The sequence below is a fragment of the Oncorhynchus nerka genome, linkage group LG15 (genome assembly GCF_034236695.1).
Source record: "Oncorhynchus nerka isolate Pitt River linkage group LG15, Oner_Uvic_2.0, whole genome shotgun sequence".
NCBI classification, from domain to species: Eukaryota; Metazoa; Chordata; class Actinopteri; order Salmoniformes; family Salmonidae; genus Oncorhynchus; species Oncorhynchus nerka.
Genome location: NC_088410.1, coordinates 89,734,640 through 89,742,016, shown reverse-complemented (window position 1 = coordinate 89,742,016; position 7,377 = coordinate 89,734,640). Strand labels below are relative to the sequence as shown.

At 40.6% G+C, this 7,377-nt stretch overlaps 1 protein-coding gene across 5 annotated transcripts in view; it reads left to right on the top strand.

Moving 5' to 3' along the window:
* Positions 1–1,268: 1,268 nt before the first annotated feature.
* Positions 1,269–7,377, top strand: part of igfn1.1 (immunoglobulin like and fibronectin type III domain containing 1, tandem duplicate 1) — a 41,805-nt gene continuing 35,696 nt past the window's right edge. For 3 of the 5 annotated variants that reach the window (XM_029683981.2, XM_029683980.2, XM_029683979.2), the window contains exon 1: positions 1,269–1,433. The gene's annotated coding sequence lies outside the window, so the exon portion shown is untranslated. The remainder of the gene's footprint in view (positions 1,434–7,377) is intronic. The other 2 variants (XM_029683984.2, XM_029683982.2) reach the window with 1 other exon arrangement.

Sequence of the window (7,377 nt, the reverse complement as noted above, 5' to 3'; positions counted from 1 at the left end):
ACATGTTTGTTGTAACTAGAAGTGGCCTACTGGTTGATCTGGATCAAAGGGTGGCTGGCCCAGCAGCTGCTTGACAACTCTCAGGTAGCCTAGACTCTAGAGCATGTTATGACGTCTTACCTGGGTTTCTTTTGTTGGCCTGACAAAACAAAATATAACATGGAAACAAAATCACGAAACTGACACTTACTGAGTCTGGCTTTAAGTACATTATCTTAAATAAAGAAGTTATCAGCAAAGGCAGTGCTAGTACAGTAAAAAAAGACAAGTGCACATTTATTTTCTTTCTTTCTTTCAAATTTTTTTAATGGGGGGGGTAAAAAAAAAAAAAAAGAACATTGACCATTATGGTTACCGTAACCATAGAAATCACAGTGAAATGAATTACAGTAATTGCGACAGTAATCAATACTACCATACCCCTCAGACTTGACAGGAAAATAACAGCCAAGTTATGTTCCACACTAAATTTAATGGGACAAATTCAAGTCTTATGATTTACGCTTCATAAGAACCTTTCCAACACCACAGAAGAACTTACAAATATTAACCACTGAGACAAAATAGCAATCACTGGTCATTTTCAATAAGAAACGTTGGTATTTAAAAATATATACACATTCATGCATTTATTTCCCTTTTTCTTTCTCAGGTGCCCTGACCTGTGTGGTTTACAGTCAACATAAAAGTGCTTCTTATTGCCAAATTGGTTTGAGGATGGCGAGATGTAACTAAGAAGGTAAAGAAAGCTTAGGTAGTCTATCGAGTTGTTATTTCTTAATGTCAAACATTAGCAGTCTTTCTGATATATTAATTCATCTTTGAAATTATACAAAAAAACATTAACCACTGTATTTTCATTTACATTTTGTTGACTGATTTATTGAAATGAACAATTTACATCTTACTACAATTTATTCACACACACAATAATACATTTATTAGTCAAAAGCAACTGTAATAAACACAGACCTTATTACTTCTAGTAATGAATGACATTCAAATGTATAATTGAAAATAACCATCATAGGTCTAGACATACTTGCAGTGTTGTATTCATTGGATATACACCATGAAGAACATATCATATTTTTTCTCTTTCAGGATTTTAAGTGAAAGTGTGGTTATGGGAACCAGTTCATAAACATTACTGTATGAGGATTGCCACTGTAAAGGAAGTGTTAGTTAGACCCACCCTTAGTGGAGCCCCCCTCTTCACCGCCCACCCAACCAAACGTCTTTGGTGCAACTCCTCAACACAAATACAAAAAAGACAACTCGTTTTGGCAGTCGCTTAGTCTTCAGGCAGAGACACACACGTTGCTCTTTAGGATTTATTACCGAGCACAACTTGGAACAGGCACTCAAATATCAGAGTAGCCACAGTGTTGCTTGAAAGGAGCACAGCTGAGAGCACTGAGGACTGTGAGCAGGTAGGTCGTTCTTCCCTCCTCTCTGGCAGAATAGGGTGGTCGGACGAGATGGACCAGCATGGAGGGAAATACAAACTGGCCTTGTACCTTTTTTAATTGTGCCAGTAGTGTTATTCTGTTATGTGACTTGAGGAAAGGACAACATTCCATAATGTACATAAAGTAGTAGTAATAGTGTTTTAGTTGATCTGGGAAACATAGTGATAATGCTATTCTGCATATGAGTATGTAAGCAGATGTTGTATGACCACAGGGATTTTCAGTTGATATCGGAAGATTAGGGTGTAAAATAACTTCAGCAGGGCTGAATACCTTTAAAAGGTACATAAAATACTTAAGGGTAGAGGGTATTAAATGTCGCAACTGTTTGCTTTCTGGTCTTTAAGTTTTTAATGCCCTCTTATTTCAGTTACTCAAGTTACTGAATACCTCATTAAGTTAGTTACGGACATTCACTTGCGTATGTGTCTGACATACTGTACTGTACATTAGAATGGGATTCCATATGAAGAGGTACAGCTGACTTGGTGGTAATGCATAAAATCTTTTTAGTTGGGCATGTGTGTTCTACAGTTTGAATTTCACTGTTGTGGAATTTGTAGAGCTGGATCATAGACGTGAGGTCATAGCCGTGAGGTCATAGTTGTGAGGTTTGAGGGTGACGGCTAACTATAGATGGAGGTGTCAAATAAAAATGCAGCCCAAACATATATGATATGCCATAGTGGGCTGGTTTTATAGCCAAACCGCAAAAAGCTATTCTGTATTCAATACAATTTAGACTATACATATATATATATATACATATGAATGTGTGCCATTCAGAGGATGAATGGGCAAGATACAATTATGAAGTTCCTTTGAACAGAGTATTATAGTAGGTGCACTGGTTTGTGTCAAGAACTGCAACACTTCTGGGTTTTTCACACTTATTGTGGTCCACCACCCAAAGGACATCCAGCCAACTTGAAACAAATGTGGGAAGTATTGGAGTCAAAATAACCCTGCATCCCTGCGGAATGCTTTCGAGACCTTGTAGAGTCTATGCCCCGACGAATTGACACTGTTCTGAGGACAAAAGGGGTGGGGGAGGTGACTACCTAATGAAGCTGGTCGATAGAATGCCAAGAGTGTGCAAAGCTGTCATCAAGGAAAAGGGTGGCTATTTTGAAGAATCTCAAATATAAAATATATTTTGGTTTGTTCAACACATGCTCCTGTTTAACACACTTAACTATTTTGGCTTGCCCATTCACCCTCTGAATGGCACACATGCGCAATCCACATCTCAATTGTCTCAGGGCTTTTTATCCGTTTCCTCCCCTTCATCTACACTAATTGAAGTGGATTTAACAAGTGACATCAAAAAGGCATTATAGCTTTCACCTGGATTCACCTAGGCAGTATATGTCGGACTAACGATAAGAAGATACTTGTATCTAAATGAACTATTGTTGTGTCATTTTACAGAAGCAGAAACAAAATAGAAGATACATGATTGCATTTGGAAACAATGCAGTAGAACAAAAGGAACATAACATTAACAAAACGTCCTGTGTGTTATAATGGCGAAGCCTGTGCAAAACATACCTTGAGTCTCTATTGTGGTATTTGTGCATGAATTTGGCAGCTCCTTTAATTGAAAATAATTCAGAAAACCATTTGGAAATTCAAGTACTACCCTTGAAATACAGCACCCGTCTGTCACCAAAACCCCTTGTCATCAAGGAACTGTTTTTTTGTGAGTTATACAGCTGTGGTTAGTGTACGTGTGAAAAATCGCCGGGAGGGACACTTGAGAACCTCTCAGATGCCATTTCAAGTGTGAGGTCAACAGTGCAGTCAATGGTGGAAGACAGTTACTCAGACTTGTCTAGCACCATTTTAGCAATAAGTACTCGGGTCATTCCACGAAATGGGTGTATTTTAACTAGGCCTTTACAATGATGGTGAAACTTGGAGACATTTTTGGATTAAGCTTTCTGCCCATATCAGATATGTCTATGTCCTTGGAAATGTTCATGTTAATTACAACCTCATGCTAATCACATTATCCTTTTAGCTTAACCGTCCCGTGGGGAGGACACCAATCCTTAAGTGTTCTTCATTTTCACCTAAAATGACGAATGATATGTTTAAGTTAATTTCTTAAAAGTGTACATGTCCAAAAGGCACGCATTTTGTGGAATGAGCCACGTGTTCGTTTGCTGTTCAGCCCTTGATGAGATCATTCTCACGGCTCACTGTAGGTTCAGCACACTGTCAAGCTGGTTGATTCATAGTGTAGCTTTATCCTGCCCCTAAATTAATGGCCTTGCTGCTGTAGTGTTACATAGCAAGAACGCACAGGTCTTTGTCAATCTTCCCTCAGAGGTGAAATTGACACAAGTTTACCTGCACACTATTACAACACTTCATGGTGTTAGGACAGTGTGTGAATGTTTGCTACCAAGTGGATAAAGTTAAACATCACATTTACCAGTTAACAGGACATGTTAAATGGAGTCACGAGGATCATGAGGTTGAGTGCACTCCATCAAACCTGGACACTTTATTTAGAGTGTTGTTAATTAATTCAGTTTCATGACTGCACATTGGAAGTCAGGGCAGGGCTGCATCTGTTTTGTCTATCACTCTGTAATACAACACCTTTATGAGTTCATGTGAAACACCATGTGGAAACACCATTTCAAATATTTGCAAGAGGAAGGACCTACAAGACAAAATTCCATCACTAATCCAGTATCAACACTATTTTATATAATGTAGTTATCAAGTAGTCTAAGTAAGCAATTGTGTGACAATTATATAACAAAGTACAAAACTAGTAACAAACATATGCCACAACAGGAGTAATACTGCATGTAAACACATACATACAAATAGACATACATTATCAAAAAAGAGGACTCTTCTTTCCATCAACTACAGCAACACATTTCAAGACAGCCTGGCACCAGTGTGGTGAATTACTTATGCTGCCAGCCGTGGAATCTTACCCCACATACTGGTTATAAAGCATGCCTCCTATTTCTCACTGCGACATAAGTGTTACCTTTTATACAGCCACGTATCAGAGAAACAAGTGATTTTCTGTGTGATAGCACACGTGAATCCCCGAGCTGACAAGGTAAAACATCTGTTGTTCTGCCCCTGAACAAGGCAGTTAACCCACTGTCCCTAGGTTGTCATTGAAAATAAGATTTTGTTCTTTAACTCACTTGCCTAGTTAAATGAAGGTAAAATAAGCTCTGCAGAAGGATGCATATACTTTGGTGTCATATCAAAGGCGTTGGAGTTCATTTTTATGTCCCCGGCAAGAGTCAAGACCACTGCTGGAGTCCAGCTCTGCTTCGGACAGTCTTATTGGGAGTGTGTAATGAACTAAAAATAAAGCTCTCAATTTGAGTAATGGCACAGCTTGTGTGTTTATTAAGATAGCCTGAGGTTCAGGGATGGAGATGAATCGAGCCCTCAAGCCTGAAGTAACACGTTTCAGCCTAATAGAAATTGTGCCCAAGTAGCCCGCCGGTTAGAGAAACTTTGTCTTTCAAACACAGATTTTGTATCCGGTCTAGTTAAAATTGTGGTCTACTAGCCCGGCTGTTCAGTGCCGAAAATCCTTAAGTTCCATCCCTGCTGAGGCTGCTTGATGACTTAAGGAAAGATTCTATCAAACATGTTCTGCACTTTTATTATACAGATAGAACACTTTAAATAAAAAATATATCTGCTCTAGCTTATTTTTTACACCTAGAATCTACCTGATTATTTACTATTAGGCGGTAACGAACTAGTAGCTTGTAACAATGGATACAAACTGGAGCTTAATTAGTTACTACAGTGTATTGTACCAAATGGTACACATTGTTCATAATTCAATTCATTCCTACAAAATCAAAAGTACACTACCGTTCAGAAGTTTGAGGTCATTTAGAAAAGCAACGTTTTTTACCATTAAAATAACAGAATTACCATGTAGACATTGTTAATGTTGTGAATTACGAATGTAGCTGAAAACGGCAGATTTTTTAAAATGGAATATCTACATAGGCGTACAGAGGCCCATTGTCAGCAACCATCTCTCCTGTGTTCCAATGGCAAGTTGTGTTAGCTAATCCAAGTTTGTAATTTTAAAAGGCTAATTGTAACGGCCGTTGGTAGAAGAAGGTGAGGACCAAGGTACAGCGCGGTAAGTGTTCATCATTTTAATGGTAAAACTGAACACTATCAAACAAGCAACAAAAGGACAACCAAAACAGCTCCATCAGGTGCAAAACACACTAAACAGAAAATAACTACCCACACCCATAGTGGGAAAACAGGCTGCCTAAGTATGGTTCTCAATCAAAGACAATCATTGCCAGCTGCCTCTGATTGGGAACCATACCAGGAAAAACACATAGCAATAGAAAACATAGAACACAAAACATAGAATGCCCACCCCAACTCACGCCCTGACCAAACTAAAATAGAGACATAAAAAAGGAACTAAGGTCAGGACGTGACACTAATTGATCATTAGAAAACCCTTTTGCAATTATGTTAGCACAGTTGAAAATGGTTCTGATTAAAGAAGCAATGAAACTGACCTTAATTTGTGGGTTCAATTATAGGCTCAAAATGTCCAGAAACAAATTACTTTCTTCTGAAACTCGTCAGTCTATTCTTATTCTGAGAAATGAAGGCTATTCCATGCGAGGAATTGCCAAGAAACTGAAGATCTTGTCACACCTTGGTCTTAGTATTTTGTTTTTTCTTTAATTATTTGTTCAGGCCAGGGTGTGACATGGGGTTATTGTATTGTCTTATTGGGGTTTTTGTAGGCATTGGGATTGTGGTTGATTAGGGGTGTGTCTAGTATAGGCTTGGCTGCCTGAGGCGGTTCTCAATCAGAGTCAGGTGATTCTTGTTGTCTCTGATGGGGAACCGTATTTAGGTAGCCTGAGTTTCACTTTGTATTTCGTGGGTGATTGTTCCTGTCTCTGTGTAGTGTTCACCAGATAGGCTGTAATAAGTTTCGCGTTCCGTTTGTTGTTTTGTTTATTCAGTTATTTCATGTATCGTCATTTCATTCATTAAAGACATGAGTAACCACCACGCTGCATTTCGGTCCTCTCTTTCGACAAACGAAGAACGACGTTACAGAATTACCCACAACACACGGACCGAGCAGCGTGTTAACAGGCAGCAGTGAAGGGAGGACGTGATGGACAGCAGAGGATTGGAGTATACGACGTGGGAAGAAATAGACAGGTGGGCGGCCGACCCAGAGAGAGTGCTTGAGCCCGCCTGGGATTCGCTGGAACAGTGCGAAGAGGGCTATAGGCGAATGGAGTCGAAAAGAAAGACACGGCGGCTAAAGCGGAGAGGCGCTGGTAGAAACAGGCAGCGACAGCTGGAGCAGAAAAAGGAGGATGAATTATTCGGAGAATGGACATGGGAAGACGTGTTGGATGGTAAAGGTTGTTACACTTGGGAGGAGATACTGGCCGGAAGAGATCGCCTCCCATGGGAACAGGTGGAGGCACTTAGGAGAGCAGAGGCAGCAGGAGATAGGAGCCGACGATACGAGGGAACACGGTTGGCAAGGAAGCCCGAAAAGCAACCCCAAAAAATTATTGGGGGGGGGCTTACAGGGAGTATGGCTATGCCAGGTAGGAGACCTGCGCAAACTCCCTGTGCTTTCCGGTGGGCTAGAGAGACCAGGCAGACACCATGTTATGCTATGGAGCGGACAGTGTTTCCAGTGCGGGTGCATAGCCCGGTGCGGTACATACCAGCCCTTCGTATTGGCCGGGCTAGAGTGGGCATCGAGCCAGGGAAGCTTGGGCAGGCTCGGTGCTCAAGAGCTCCAGTGCGCCTGCACGGTCCGGTCTATCCAGAGCCACCTCCACACACCAGTCCTCCGGTAGCAGCTCCCCGCACCAGGCTTCCTGTGCGT